At 37.4% G+C, this 16159-nt stretch overlaps 1 protein-coding gene across 2 annotated transcripts in view; it reads left to right on the top strand.

The window, feature by feature from the left end:
• CEP128 (centrosomal protein 128) overlaps positions 1–16159 on the top strand; it is a 435146-nt gene that overhangs the window by 360463 nt on the left and 58524 nt on the right. The gene's annotated exons all lie outside the window — the stretch shown is intronic.

Genomic DNA, 16159 nt, shown 5'->3' with positions numbered 1-16159 from the left:
CTTGAGTGCTTTAGAGGTAGAGATGTTTGCTTCTGATGAACGAAGGATGGGTTAAGCAGAGCTCAAAGAGCAAGAGAAATGTTCTTTAATTGGGGATTCTTCTACTTGATGTTGTATCTGGTGAGAGAAAATTGTATAATTGATCTGAAAAATGATTAAGAGGAGTGTAGTTCTACATACCTAATAAAAGTAGCAAGTGATAGCCACCATTTGTACAGGTTAAATTCTTTTAACATCTTGTGCTGTATTCAGGTATAAAAAGAAAGTTCAGTCTGGGGTTAGGAAAAAAATCTCAAGTGTATACTTGCCCTGTCTATCTCTGAGAAATTAATGTCAGCAATGCTTATTGTTATAAAGAGCAAAGGTATGTACGTATACTAATTGTATATAGTGAGATGATGATAAAGGCTTTTTGATGCATTTTGGTTATGCATTATGTTTACCATTGGCCCCAGAATACCACAATAAGAATAAGCATATTTATTGAGTACTTAATACATATCTGGCCTTTTGAAATGGCATCATAAACTTTTTTTTAGTGTATTTCTCTCACAGTATGAATGTTGGAACCAGAAATCCTGTTAAATTTAATAGCCTATGTTGTTTCTCGAATATTTATTAAGTACTGGCAGCATTTTCTACCAAAATGTCCATTGAGTGCACTAGAATGCACCAGCCAACTAACTATGGACGTTTAAACATATAGACTATCCAATATGATGTCCAGCAGCAGAAGAGTTCAATGTTGGCACTTTGTAGTGGCAATTAGTGCCTAATACTAACACCGTTAAGAACAAAGAAGGAACTTAATACCTCTCAGAGTGTACAAACGTGCAGGGACACATCACACAAAGCCTTGTATTTTAAAGACTAGAGGAAAATCCATCGAAAAGTACCTCCATTCCTGAGTTTCCATATTCAAATATAAATATTACAGGTGATATTTTTGAGAAGATTATTAAAGTATATAGGTAGAAGTCTTTCAATCACAAAATAGAACTTTGGGGAGAAAAAGAAAAAATAGTTTTTTAATAATTATAGCACTAAGTACTGGATATTGACCACTTTGAGTTTTAAGTCTTGGCTCTGCTTATGATTCACTAGGTAACCTTGAGTAACTTTGCTGTGCCTATTTTCTCATCTGTAATATAAAATCATAAAACTGTCTTCCAGAAGTGTTTAGTGTGGATTAGATTATCCCAGAAGGGAGAGCTAAATATTTCATTCCAATTTACAGTGTTAGCAAATCCCCATGTATCCAAATTGAAGTCAATTTTATTCACTCATTATCATCATATAATTATGTATAACAGCCATTCTACATTTAATGTTATCCTCCTTAAGGGTAGGGGGTGTTTATTTATCTCTAAACACTTCCCAGTTCCCTGTAAATAAAAGGTGCTCCATTTACTCATTGAACAAATATTTATTGAGTACCAGTTCTGTGCAAGGCACTGTACTGGGCAAGTTGCTTATGCTAGATAGTTTGCTGCCCTTTATACCAGAATTAATGAAAAAGAATTTTAAATAGATGTTTATAATAAAATATTGAAAAATGATATTAGAGAGGATGTATACATCATTGTGGGAACATATAACAGCACCGATCTTTGGTAGAGATACGGGTAGGTTGGGTGCAAGTATAGGGGGTTGAAGGTGGGTAGGATGAGCAGGGGTGGAGTGGCAATCCAAGTGGGCTTCCCAGAGGAAGCCAATATTTAAATGATAATCAGGAGTTAGCATTGGTGGGTTTGGAGTAAAGGTAAGTTTTAGGCAGTGCGAAAGATATGGGAATGCCTGAGGAAAAAGCATCAATTTCATGTTTAAGGAACTGAAAGAATTTCAGTGTGGTGGAGTATAGTGTCTGAGAGAGGAGAGGCAAGACAAGAGTTTGTAAGGTAAACAGAGGTCTAAAGGATCTCATAAAGGAGTTGGAATTTTACCTTTAGTATATGGGAAGCCAGTAAAGGGTTTGAAACAAGAGAACAATGTGATCAAATTTTCATTTTTAACAAGTAACTGGCTATAAAGTCTAAAACCATTGGGGGCAGGCAAGATTGAAACCAGGGAGACCAATTAAGCAAGTGTTCATGAGAATGTTGGCAAGAGATGACAGTGACTTGGATTGGGTGGTAGCAGAGTGTGTGAAGAGGAACGGGTGATTTCTTAGTATAATTTAGGATATAAAAATTTAGGGAACTTTTAGATCATTAGGAAGTATAAAGAAAGGAGTTAAGAATGACTCTTAGGTTTCTTGATTGGGCAGCTTCATGGATGGCTGTGCTAGGCCATGAGATAAGGGGAAGTTGATTAGTTCAATTTTATGGTATTCTGAGTTTGGGTGCCTTGAAACATCCAGGTGGCAATGTCCTATATTGAACTGGACATGCAGAATTTGGTGTTATCAGATCTGGTCTCTGTATCATATAGAGATGATACTAAAAGTCATAGGAGTGGGACTTCCCTGGTGGTCCAGTGGCAAAGAGTCCACCTTACGATGCAGGGGACAGGGGTTCGATCCCTGATCAGGGAACTATAGATCCCACATGCCACGGGGCAACTAAGCCCACGTGTCGCAACAACTGAGCTCACGTGCCTCAACGAGAGAGCCTACGTGCCGCAAACTACAGAGCCCACACGCCCTGGAGCCTGCACGCCACAACTAGAGAGAAGCCCGTGCACCACGACAAAGAGCCCGCATGCCTCAACGAAGATCCCGAGTGCCGCAACTAAGACCCGGCACAGCCAAAAATAAATAATAAATAAATCTTTAAAAAATAAATAAAAGTCATAGGAGCAATGAGAACTCCCAGGGAAGTATGTAGAATAAAGAAATGGAAACTTAACCCTGTGGAACACCAGCACTTAAATAACAGGCGAAGGATGAAAATCCTGCAAAGGAGCCTAAGACCTAAGGAAAATAAATTCTAGAGAGCATAGTGTCGTGAAGCTTAACAAATAATATTTCAAAGGGAAAATAATCAGTAAAGCTGAATAAATATTTGTTTAATCCTTGACTCCACTTAGCTAAGGGGTTTAGGTTTTAAAATAAAAATTTATTTTAAAATAAAAAATTGTAATTTCCTATCATATTTATGAAACAAATCATTCACTTTTGTAAATATCCACTAGGTAGCATAATGCTTTTCCATAGTAGGTACTCATTAAATTTCTGTTGACTAAGTAAACAAATGAATACCACCCTGCTGGTCTCTTATTTACACAGCACCTATTCCTGGTTCTCTTTAAGGTCTACCCATTAAAAAACAACCACCATCCCTGTCCTAGAGTTCATTTTTGTTTAAAAAACTGGGGGGCGACTTCCAAGTTCTATCATTCCTGTACACATACATGCGCACACACACACACACACACACACACACACAAACACACACATACAGTTACTTTCACTCTCCCTCCTTCTCTCTATCCTGTTCTGCTCTCCCTCCCTCCATGAATGTAGTATTGAAACAAAAGGTCAGTAAGTGAGTAATTTGTCACAAGTGGTAAGAATGGGTGGGGACAGAAAAGGATAAAATGGCGAGGGTGGGGACAGCAGCAGAGGGGAGGGCGTTTTCAATCTTCAGAGGAATCACAAGCAATGGAGACAAACATATTGAGTGATTTTTACAGTGCAGCTGGTAATTACCAAAATTCTTCACTGGAACTTAACATTGTCTGGCTTGTGTGTGTGTGTGTGTGTGACATTCATTTGCAGTTACATTGTGTGCTGCTCTTCTTAAAAACAAAGTACTGTCTTTGACTATAAGTGTGTGGCACAGTATCACAGTCCTATTTGCATATGGGTTTGAGGTACATTGAAACAAGCAAATCCCTTCTTTAATCCGCTGCAGATCAGCTGAAACATTTTAAATAGACACAAAAGGTAATCCATTTTTCCTCACTTTAGTTGAAAAGTATTCAGTGACTGACACCTTACTTGTGATGGCTGCTAGTGGTAGGATTGCTGTTGTTTTTGTTTTTATTTTTTAAATTTCCAGCCTACCTGGCTCACCTTTCATCAATTTCTTGCTTTCCTTCCCCTGTGTCACTTTGTGAACCCCAGAATGCAAAGCACACCAAAAGAGTATCATGCTTCGTTATGAAAAGCTTCAAAGTGCTACCTATGACAGTCACTTAACAGAGTGTCTGGAATATACATGTGCCCTTCCTCTTCTGCTAACTTACCGTAATCTGGCTTTTGGTTTTATTTTAAATGAGATAAAAATAGATGATTATGAACACGATTTTTCCTATCCTTTTTCCTCTTTTACTAGGCCATCTTTAGGTCATTTCGAGGCAGTATTCATATATATAAATTGGGGACAATAATATTGCTGACTTCATAAGACTGTTGAGAGGATTAACTATGATTAGAAATGTATAAACCTTGGTATCTGGCAGGTCCTCCATAAATATGAATTCCACACGCAGACTGTTTAGTTGCACCTACTGTGTACCAGGCATGCTGCATGCTCTGCATTGAAACAGTAAACATCCTTGCCTTCATGAGACCTGCCCTCGTGGAGCCACTCCCTCACCGTCTCCTTTCCTCCCCTTTTCCCTCCCTCTTCCTCTCCTCTCTTCCTCTCTCTTCCACTAGGCAACCATGATTTTGCTAAAGGAAATGTTACATCTTTGGATAGCTACTAAATATAATGAAAGAGTGAAAAAAGTCACAATATGGCAGTAATGAAATTGACTATGTGGGCTACATATGAATATCAGCCTCATTATTTTAAGAGGAAAAAGGGAACATTTTAATTGTAGTATCTATAATCTAAAAGTATTTCTGGACACTTTCTTCAGTATCAGTACTTTCATTTAAAATGAGCTGAATCCTTCATTTAAGTTTTTAAAATTGGGTTTATGTTCTTTAAAAAAGTAATTTTTTTTCGGAGACATTTCAGAAGCTATGCCCTTGAAGGACATTAAGTGGCACTATCGACTTGTTGTTTTTCAGATGACCTGTAATTATGTTTAATTTCTGTCCTGGACAGCTTTTTAAAAAAAATATTCTGAGATCTTCCATTTGAAGGATTTTAGTTTTTTAGAAATGTTTTGGGAGTGGAGGGGCAGGTGTTCGATTTTTGTTTTTGTCATTTAAATAGCGCTTAGGCACAAGCATCTGAAATGAGCTGGAAGGAGAAGATAATCTTTTCCTCAGTCATTACTTCATTTCAGCTACTTATAGAGCAGCCTATGGCAGTGTGGTGTTTTGAAGAAAAAAATAGAACTCGAGTTTCTTAGTTCTTTTGGAACAAGTCTAATAAATATTAACATAGGTGTGTTACAGTATGGAAAAGAATTCCAGTGCAGAGCTGGCAGTCACATCGTTGAAGATAAACTAGGCAAGAAAACCCACCAAAGACAGAAAACTGACATGGGCAAATAAATTGCCCTGGCAGAGGCTGACAGTATAGAACATTATCTGCTCAGAAACCCCAGTAGATGACCAGTCCTCCCCTAGTGAGCAACCGTGGGATAAAGTGGGCTAGTGACAGACCAACTGGGTAGTCTCTGTGGCTTTGCTGTCAGTCACTTCTGCCTGACTGTAGAATGTCCAGACCTGAATTTTCAAACTAGGTAGTGGTTTGGGGAATTCAGAGATTGTGGGTAGAAAGCAGGGATGGGGTAGCTAAGAGTCCCTGAGTTACTTTAGAAGGGAAAGTGAGGGTGATGTGGGATGCTGCGTCCTAACACTGGATCTCCAGAAGAGTTGAAGGATTAGTAAAAGAGATTCTTAAATTTCCCCAGAAATTCTCATTAGCTTGGGAGATACTAAAGTATGTTTTTAGAAGTGCCAGTTTGAATAAATTGATGAACTGGGATTGACTCTTTAAGGCTTTATTAAACTGGAAGGTAAATGCCATATCCTGCTCACCCCTCGGATAACTCCTGAGAGTTATAATGGAACGTCTGTAATTCCAGAAACAAAAATGTAATGCATATGTACTTATTCTTCCCAAGATGCAGTCTTCGAAATGTAGGCAAATCTCTTTGTATCTTTTTCTTTGTCTGATGTATGATTAAAAAATGACGGTCCTAAGCAATGACTTAAAACATGGGCGATTACAGGGGATGGAGGGTTGGGCAACGCTTTGCCCCTTTCAGGGCTCTGTGACTTAATGGCTCATTAAAATCTCCATTTTCTCAGAAGGTGAAGAGGCTTACCAAGCCTTAAATTTGCTATGAGTTCTCAGCAGAGATAAAACGTTAGCAGTCTGTATTAGGGTCAAGCAGGGTCTCAGCCAATTAGACTTGCACACTTCAATTTACTATGTCAAGAGGCCTCAGGAGAGCAGAGAACCAAGATCAGTAAAATAGATTCCACTTGAAATTTTAGTGATCATTAAATTTTATCACCCACTTTCACCTGAAATTTGCAACTTAACTTTAATTCCAAATTTATGACAATAAAAATGGAAAATAGAATGCCCTGAGAGTGAAGTATTCTTGTGTCTGAGTGTATGGAAGTTGATTGACTAGATTGTTTTCTTTTGAGAATAAAAAATATAAAACTGTGGCTGGTTTTGTTTATCCAAAGGGATGCAAAGCAGAAGTCCTAAAGATTCAGCAGTCTCCTTGAATCAAGCTTCTTAAAAGACTTCTAAAAAACAGACGCCATTTGGAAACATTTTAAAAATGCAAAGACAGAGTGTAGTCTTTGAACTCAAAAGCCCAGATTTTACCCTGTGACAGAAGGTTTACTAAAAACTCAGTAGTGAAAATGAACTAAGTATGTGTTACAGATTTTGTAAATTGCTGCCACAAGGGGGGAATTTATTTTATCTGTCTCCATACACCATCCCTTTTGCAGTCGACACCATAAAAAGCAACACTTCCAGAAAACATCCCCTGGTACCTTCATCAGAGTCCAAGCTCTGGTTTCCTTGGGCACTGGGCCTGATGTAAAGAACAACTTGCGTTTTCTTGTGAAAAATGAAAACCATCTAAGCATGTTATGACGTTTTGCAAGTGTTGAGCTTGTCTGGGAGTTTTTGCCATGTTTCCAGAGTCAACTGTCGCCTTACGATTTGAGGCAATTTCATTTGGGTTGCATTTTGAGTGATCATTTCAATACCATGCTCCATAACGTGTATCTGCTTGTTCTTCTCCTGTCACATCCCTAAATGGGCCTCAAACTTTGGACAACTAACCATGTGTCTTAGTCCCTTCGGGCTGCTATGACAAAAATACCAGAGACTGAGTGGTTTAAACTAGAAACGTTTGTTTCTCACAGTTCTTTTTTTATAAATTTATTTATTTTACTTATTTTGGGCTGCGTTGGGTCTTCGTTGCTGCACTTGGGCTTTCTCTAGTTGCGGTGAGCAGGGGCTACTCTTCGTTGTGGTGCGCAGGCTTCTCACTGCAATGGCTTCTCTTGTTGCGGAGCACGGGCTCTAGGTGCGTGGGCTTCGGTAGTTGTGGCTCACGGGCTCTAGAGCGCAGGCCCAGTAGTTGTGTCACACAGGCTTTGTTGCTCCGTGGCATGTGGGAATCTTCCCAGACCAGGGCTCGAGCCCATGTCCCCTGCATTGCCAGGCGGATTCTTAACCACTGCGCCACCAGGGAAGCCCCGTTTCTCACAGTTCTGAAGGCTGGGAAGTCTAAGATCAAGGCAGATTCACTACCTGTATTCAGTATTTACGTTGGCAGATTCAGATTCAGTATCCGGCCTGCTTCCTGATTCACAGCAGACAGAGAGCGCTCTGGAGTCTCTTTTATAAGGGCATGATCCTTTCATGAGGACTCCACCTCTGGCCTAATCCCTTCCCAAAGGCCCCACCTCCTAAAATCATCACATTGGAGATTAGGATTTCAACCTATGAATTTTGGGGAGACACAAACATTTAGGCCATAACATTGTGTTCTCTGTATTGTCTTCCATCTCCTGATAACAGTGACAGTTGTGAAAAGCGATATTTTAAGTAATGACTGTGATGTACAACAGATTTGGAAATAAATGCTCAGCAGTAATATATTTCTGGGTGAAACAATTTCTGCTGACTCATAAAACAAATCTCTGAGGTTCAAAGTATTAATAGGAGATCATTGAAAGAAACTGTAGTTCTCACTTCAAGGGCTATCTCCAATTCCCATCCCTGGCTGATCTTCCAGAATATAAAGAAACAGAGGATTTCCCCAGTCTGGGATCTTGGAAACTCACTAATGTTATGTTTCAATCTATTAACAAATACTTATTTAGCATTTGTTAATTCCTGTCAAGATTGTGCTAAATCAACCCCAAAGGGTGATGATCTGTACATTAGAGAAGAAAAAAAATCACCCTCTGTCTTGTTAATGAATGATATTAAGAGCTACCAGACAATTCTTTTGTGTCATACACTGCTAAAACTTCTAAATGTATGCCATTTATTCCTTGCAACAATTCTATAAGATAGATACTTTTATTCTCATCTTACAGATAAAAAAGCTAAGGCGCATAGTTTGCTCAGCCAGTTTGTGGCCAGGCTGGTACTTGTGTTAGAATTTGCTCGTCTTCTGTGCTACTGTGCTTAAATGCCTCGTGAGCTTATGGAGAACAGAATTTCTTCACTTTTTTTGTTTGTTTGTTTAGGTTCCTGGCATTTCTTTAAGTGTTCCTTTAGATTTCTTCCATTTTTTTCTATGAGAATGATTTGTTAGTAAACATATTAAGCATTTAGTGTGGTAAAGTACTAACTGACCTCCTGCTTCCTCAAGAAAAAGACTATAAGAAGCTAAACAATTTTGAGAGAGCGCATTAAATAAGTCAGGCGACGCTGGGGTCTTAATAGTAGTGAAACTTCTTCCTGCCTTTCTATAACTTTAAAACTACTTATAAACCCTTAGGCTCTAAGCTCACATGTATATGGTGACTGGACAGTGTTAGCTATTGGCATGTGAGAAAGATTTTAATTCCTGGTGCAAGATTATGAACAATCCAGTAATCTTGAACACTTCTAGGAAGGAGAAGGGATCATTTTTCTTTTTCAGTTCTGCACCTTTTCTTTTTGCTTATTCATCATGTTTTAAATAAACAGACTGAAGAAAGTTGTTATTAAAGCCCTCCTTGGGCTTCTTCAATTTCAGTTTTAAACCAGGTTCAAAATATTCTGGCAAAAATTAAAGGCAACATTGAAAACGTTTGCATAAATTTTAAATTGTGCAAAAGGTGATAAAACTAAACTGAGCTGAAAGAATGACTAATAAGCATCTCCTCTTATATCTTTGTCTTTTTATCATACTCAGTGATTATTTTGGTTTTAAAAAATTAATTCTGAAGTGCATTCCTTTTCCAGAGTATCTGCATTACACTTACTATTCTAAGTTTAATTTGTTAGAAGTTTAATGTTTACTTTTAAAAGTGTGAAGGCTTATTAGCATGCTAATAAATAACATTTAATGTCTGTTAACAATGTTTCTATATTTGCCCATAAAATGAAATAGAAAAATACTACCTGCAGGGGACTCCATGCCTTTACTACATTCTGGTGGTAATTGAAATCCCTGGTTCTCATTTCGTTGTTAGAAAGAACTAATAAATTTGTCACGAATGGAACAGGGGTGGAGGAAAGAGGCCATTTATGAGCTCAGTGATGAAACTAATCTCCTGCAGCTCAGATCTAAATGAACTGGGAGACCAGTACAATAGAGGTGCCATTTAACTGCTCAACATCACCGCTAATTAAGTGTAGATCTTTGCTCTCCTTTATCCTTTCTTCTGCTCTTTCCCCAGTGGTGTTGACTGTGTGTGTTTCAGCTGGCCTAATGTCAGACCCAGAAGTCAGAGGGAGTTGCAACTTACTTAAGAAAGGCATATGCCAAAAATATAATCTTTTTTATTATATACTGAAATAAATATAAAAATGTGTACAAATAATGGTTTTTATTTGAACATTAAATTTTGTTGTGATATAGTATGTGTTTTGTTACACTGTCACATGACATCTGTTAAAAATAAGGTTTTGGAATGCTCTTCTGGCATGTGTAATTTTGAGAAAAGCCTCCAGAACAGTTTTCCAGTATATCCTCTAACCTCTACCACACACATAAAAATAGCCCTGGTGGTAATATTGGCATTTATTGGCTCTTTGCTCATAAAACTGCTCTGTCAGCATATGGTATTTCCACTACTCCATTTTGTCAACATATTAAATAAACAAACACACACACATTTTTTTAAAGTGACCTTTTATTTGTCTTTCAGAGTTAATGTAGACTCCTTTGAGTCAGGTGGACCTGGATTACAGTCTAACTGCCAACATTTAATCACAATGTACAATTCAGTACATATATCTTTGAAGTCTGTTTCTCTGACTTAAATGAATGAAGTTAGTAATTTTCACCTGTTGAGAGTTTTTGTGAGCATTAAATGAGAACATATGTGAGAAGCACCCAATACAATTTTTGCAAATAATAAGCTTTTAATAAATGGTGTTGATTTTTATGATACTGGTAATTTAAAGGAATGTTTTCATTAACAACCACAACACACATACCACTGTCCCTTTTGTTCCTTAAACTAAGCAAATTCTTTCCTGTCCCAGGACCTTTGCCTTTGCTACTCCCTCTCTCTGTAATGCTTTTCCCTTAACTCTTTCGGTGACAGCTCTTTTTCATCCTTTAGATTTCAGCTCAAATGTCACCTCTTTGCAAGAACTTAACCTGATCAACCTGTCTAAAGCAAACCTCTGCCCTTACCCCCCATCATAGCTCCTGGGTGTCTTCTTTATTTATGTCCTTGTCTTCTCCTTTAGAATGTAAGCTCCATGAAGGCAGAGAGACCTTATCTTTCTTGTTAATAACTGTGTACCTGGTGTCTATCATAGTGTCTGTGTCAGTAAACATGGATGAATTAATTAAATGAATAAATGAGTGGGAGGGAGGGAGAAAGAAAGGAAGGAAGCAATGATGTAGGGAAAGAAATTGGAAGGAAAGAAAAAATAATGGATAAAAGGAACAAAGGACAAAAGGAAGAAACGTATATGGCCTGAGGAATGGTTTATATTCTGGGCATATGTATTTACAAACATACAACTTTTAAATTTTGCTTTAAAGTTTAAAAGTTGGGTAAAAATTTTCTGGTTCTTATTTAATTTTTTTATCCCTGGTCAGTATGTCTCACCTTATCCTCTGCTTCCAGAAACGTACAGGGTTTCCTGCAGGGTGACCTCTGTGAGGCCGGAAGTAATTCTTATAGGACACCAATATCTTAGAAAAGGGGGTTGCCAGACTTCCTGTAAAGGACCAGTATCTAAATATTTTCACTTTTACAGGCCATATGCTCTCACCCAACAACTCATCTCTGACGTCATAGAATGAAAACAACCATAGACAATATGTAAAGAAATGAGTGGGCTATGTTCCAATAATACTTTATTTATGGAAAGTGAAATTTGAATTTCATGTAATTTTCACGTCATGAAGTATTATTCTTACTTTGACTTTTTTTTTTCAACCACATAAAAATGTAAAAACCGCTAAGGCTGGCGGACGTATAAAAACAGGCAGCAGGTTGGAGTGACCTACTGTCGTACTTTGCTGAACCCTGCCTTGGAATGAACTACAGTTTAATGGTTATCTGTCTCAAGAATGTTTGTCTTTTGAAAGATGAACTGGAGTGGGGAGAGTCAAAGAGTATATTTTTGAGTTCTTCCTCAAAGAATAAATTTCTGTTGGTAGAATTTTAAATAATTTTGCAAATAGAAGGAAACTATAATTTTGGATAATCAGTCAGACCTTCCTGAACTCCTAAAATCACACTCCATTAGTGGGCCATTATCCACAGGTAAGGTTGTGAGTGTTAAAAGTAGCTTTCATTACTGGCTGAAACTGCCCAGGTGCGTCTGTTAACAAGCTCACATCTTATTTATTCCTTCCTTCATAGACTTTGGAATTTAGGATCAGTTACTTCCTGGGATGATTTTGAAAGCCAGACAATTGGAGATATTTTGAAATGAATCACTATTCTTTATTTATAATCCTGAAGAGTAAAGTATTTTAAATTTCAAATAATGATTTCCCTAAAATTTGTGACCTTAGTTGGGTAAACGGTTATTTGGAGGAACATTTTAAAGGTCCTTTAAAAATCATTAGAAATAATTATGGTCCTATTGGTGTTATTTTTATAGCTATTACTATTTATAGTGCTTTAAATAGACAAGAGCTTTCCAACTCTTTTTCTTTACTCACATCTCTCTTAAACAGCCAAAGCTACTATTTAAAATGCCACCTTCGGAAGACGCTAGTCAGACCGCAATGAGAAATCAGAATGAAGCTCAATTTGAAGAAAAAGCAGTTAAGTATTTCATAGGTAAAATATTTAGGATATTTGGAACTGAATAGTCAAAATACATCTGCTTTATTTCAGGACATACAGGGTAAGTCAGCCTTCAGGTATGCTTCCCAGAAGTTCAACTGAAAACTAAGTTGTTGGGTTTTTTCCCTCAGTTTTTGTAGATACTAAGAATAGTGCACCACTGATTATCAGAGTACATATAATCTAAGGCTAGTTTTAAATCCTTTAATCACCTTTCCCTTTCTACCTGTACTTGTATATCACAAAATGGAGGTTAGTAATAATTCTAAGCTGAGTCAGACTGAATTAGGAAGCAAGAAAAGCCTGAGTTATGTCAGCCAAATACATTATTGTAAAACGATCTGTTTCTGCCTCGATCACTCATTCTGAGCAGCGGCCTCTCCCTTTGTACAGAGTGGTGAGAGAACTGTACGCAGTAGCCCGCAGAAGGAATATGGGAATGAGGGTGAAAAGGAGAGTATCTAATATAATGCTCCTTATGTTTTAATTCCTGAAAAGAATTGAGTAAATGACTTTCCATGTAAATTAGGATGTGGATTATTGGAATTACAATTTAATTCCCAAGGTGGACTGTTTGCTTTTGCCATTTAATGACTCAGCCATGTGACATGCACAATCGTCAACAATCAAGTGTTGCAATTCAAATATTCAAGAGGAGGGAGCTTGGGACAAAGGGTTCTGTGATTATACGGGTTTCCTTGTGAACATGCTTCACTTGGAAACCCAAGAGATGTGTACACTTGAGGGAAACAAAGGAGATGTTAGCCTCAGGGAGTCTCATTAGATCAGCTATGTTTGGTGGCAGTCAGATACACACCCTGAAAAAAAAAAAAAAGCATACCCAATTGTTTTCCACAAGTTATGCATGACACAAACCTACTCATAAATTATGCCATAATCACCACTGCACTGTGATTTGCATAAGAGTTCAGAGCATATTCAGCTGATATATGACAGGCCTCACAACTGGAGACATGTACTTTACTTCTTCAAGTGTAAATCCTTGGAAAAAAATATGGTGTGTTGGTTTCTGGGTTGTTAGCTTTTTCCCCTGCTACTCAACTCCTGTTCCTGCATCTCTTTTGGGGGCAATCTTTGAAATTACATTGGTTATCATTTGCATTACCCCTAACCACGATCATAGCCTTTATATTATCTGCAAATAACTTTTAGTTGTTCTCCAGTCTAGATGTCATTCATTGAACTTTTGTAACCTGTTACTAGCAGTTTCACTGTGGAACTGAGCAGTACCAACAGAAAGATAATTCTGTCTTTTGCCCTTCATTTGGGTTGCAGTCTTATCCTGTAGGTGCACACCTATGCACCGTATAACATTGCACATTAAAGAAGAAACTTACAGTGATTCTTCATTTTAAAGAGGGGGGCAGGGGGAAGAAATCTCATTGCCTTGCTTTTCTAAAATATAAAGGGTAAATCTGAGATTTTTATTTTTTGGTATTAGTTTCGTACTGTTGACTAGAAATGCTTACAGGGATTTTAAGCAAAACCCTTACCTAGCCTTTCTGGCTGCATTTTCCAGTGTGAAATCTGTTGAAACAAACCAACAGAGCCCCATTTCCATGCTTTCTCTTCATTTTCCTCCTTCACCCCACTTGTATTCCCTGCTCCGCAAACCCATGTACACATCCCACTTCCGTGTAAGTGCAACCTCAGCCTTTCCTGAATAGTGCTGAATGGAAGTGCAGTAGTTAGCAATGGCCTCATAACGATACCGCAAACCACACCGCCAGCCTGAGAATACAGCAGAAGGAAGCTGCAGAAGCACAACTGGCCGCCTCAGGTCCCTATCTGGCAATGGTAGTGGATGAGAGAACAGATCAGAAATGCGGAGCACACACTTCGGCTTTGTTCTTAAATTTTGTCATTGTTTCTGCTTCTGATTTTCCAGTCCCCAAGTGAAAGGTAGAGAACAAGGATCATTACTAGGCTAGGAAATAATACGTACCTTTAAACTGGCTTTTCTTGATAAGTCAAATGTTGGGTTTTCTTATTGACGACTTTTTAGGTAAAATCCTGATGCCTTGTTGTGGTTTTCTTTTCAGCATTTCTGTTTTGTTATTTTGAACCCTGAAGTAGATTATTTGAAAAAAGGCACATAAGCAGCTAGTGAAATGAGTTAACAAAGATTGACCGGAAGTATCTAATGATGGCTAAATTGAACACCAGATGATGGGAAACCACTGCATGCTGCCCTAATGCCATTCATTCTAAAGTTTTTTAAAATATAGAGTAACTTTGACTTTTAATAGATAACATGCAATCTTATGTACAGATCTGTGACTTATGTGTGTATTCAAAGCTAACTTACACTATATTTTAAAACTTTTTTTGGTGTTGCAACATTGAGGTTGTTTACGATTTTTATCTATTTTGTTTTAATTTTTTAGAATGATTCTATGAAACACTGATCTTTTTTTGTGGTGGTTAATAGAAGCCTTTTCCTTTTCTTTCATTTTAATATCTTGAAGTGTGGAAAAGAATGCATTTGAAATTATTTCTAACTCTTTGAATTATTTTAAAAAATGATTGACAATTTGTTAAATGTAATGGGTTGTCATGTGGAAATGCATAGAGGAAAAATGCATTTCATTTTATAACCTTCATGTACAAAGCAGCGGGTAAAGTGTGAGTGTTGATTAAACCAAGATAACATTGACAGGAAAAATGCCCTGCAGTGGTCTCTCTGGGTGAAGCTGAGTGGATTTTTCTTCCAGAAAACAGGCTTTGTGCATTTAGAACAGTGATGAGAGGGAGTCCTCACTGTGGGTTTTCTTTTTGAAACTTATATGTTCATCATGGCCCTTCAGTACAGAGAAGTTTCCAGAATTAGTCTATGCTTGTAATGTTTCTTAGACTCGGAAGCAATAGAGACTTTCATTATATTTTTACGCCGGTATTGTGCTTTTTTTGTATGCTAATGGATGTATTTAAAGCATTCTTGGAAAATGCTGCATTATCGTTATAAAGTCACTAGACCTGTACAGCTCTACTTATCAGGGGCAGAGAACTCTGAGTATTCAGACCTGTGAGCCTCTATGTCATCTCTTAGGTGGGATGGATGAATCAATGTGGCTAGTTGATTGGCTCAGCTGAGTCAAATAAACTGTCAATGACCAAGGATTCAGATACCAACTCTCCACTTAGCGTTCATTTCCTAACAGCCTACAAATATGTTCCCATCTCCAATGATACTAATGAATTTGCTTTGGTTTATCCATAAACTCTAATGTACGCCCCATTGTGACCAAGTAGCAAAGGAATATATACAGCTCAAGACAGGTTACTAACCTCATGATAAAAAGTTAACATACGTCTTTTTTTTATAGTGCATGTGCTATTGTCCTTCCCAAAAATATAACTCACCTTACTCGATCTGTCAAGCCCAGAATAAATTAAAATGTGATTTCTAGCATTATTGTTTTCATTTAGAAATGGTATGTAATATTCACACTGATAATAACAGCTAGTACTCTTCATTGTAACTCAAGGACTATACAGTGACTGTATGTATAATCCTTAAGAGTAAACATTAAAATGATTGTTACCATTTTAGGTTTTTCTTAGACTTTCCCCATCTTAAATAGCACTAAAAAATAGTGGGAAAGGGACTCTCCAATCACAAAAAACTGATAACGATAAAACATATTTTTTCCCTAAGAGCTTTTTTCTTCAAAATATTTGAAGGAAATTTCTCCTCCGATTTTTAACCTTCCACTTCCCATTGTTCCTTTCCTTGTTACCCAGAAATATTTCATACAGGAGAAATAAATAGATTTGGTCTAGTAAAATAGTTTATTTGGCCTAATAAAATAATTTATTTAAAATAAATTATTT

The sequence above is a fragment of the Balaenoptera musculus genome, chromosome 2 (assembly GCF_009873245.2).
Source record: "Balaenoptera musculus isolate JJ_BM4_2016_0621 chromosome 2, mBalMus1.pri.v3, whole genome shotgun sequence".
NCBI classification, from domain to species: Eukaryota; Metazoa; Chordata; class Mammalia; order Artiodactyla; family Balaenopteridae; genus Balaenoptera; species Balaenoptera musculus.
The sequence above is the reverse complement of the archived record's forward strand: the minus strand, read 5'-3'. Positions and strand labels throughout refer to the sequence as shown.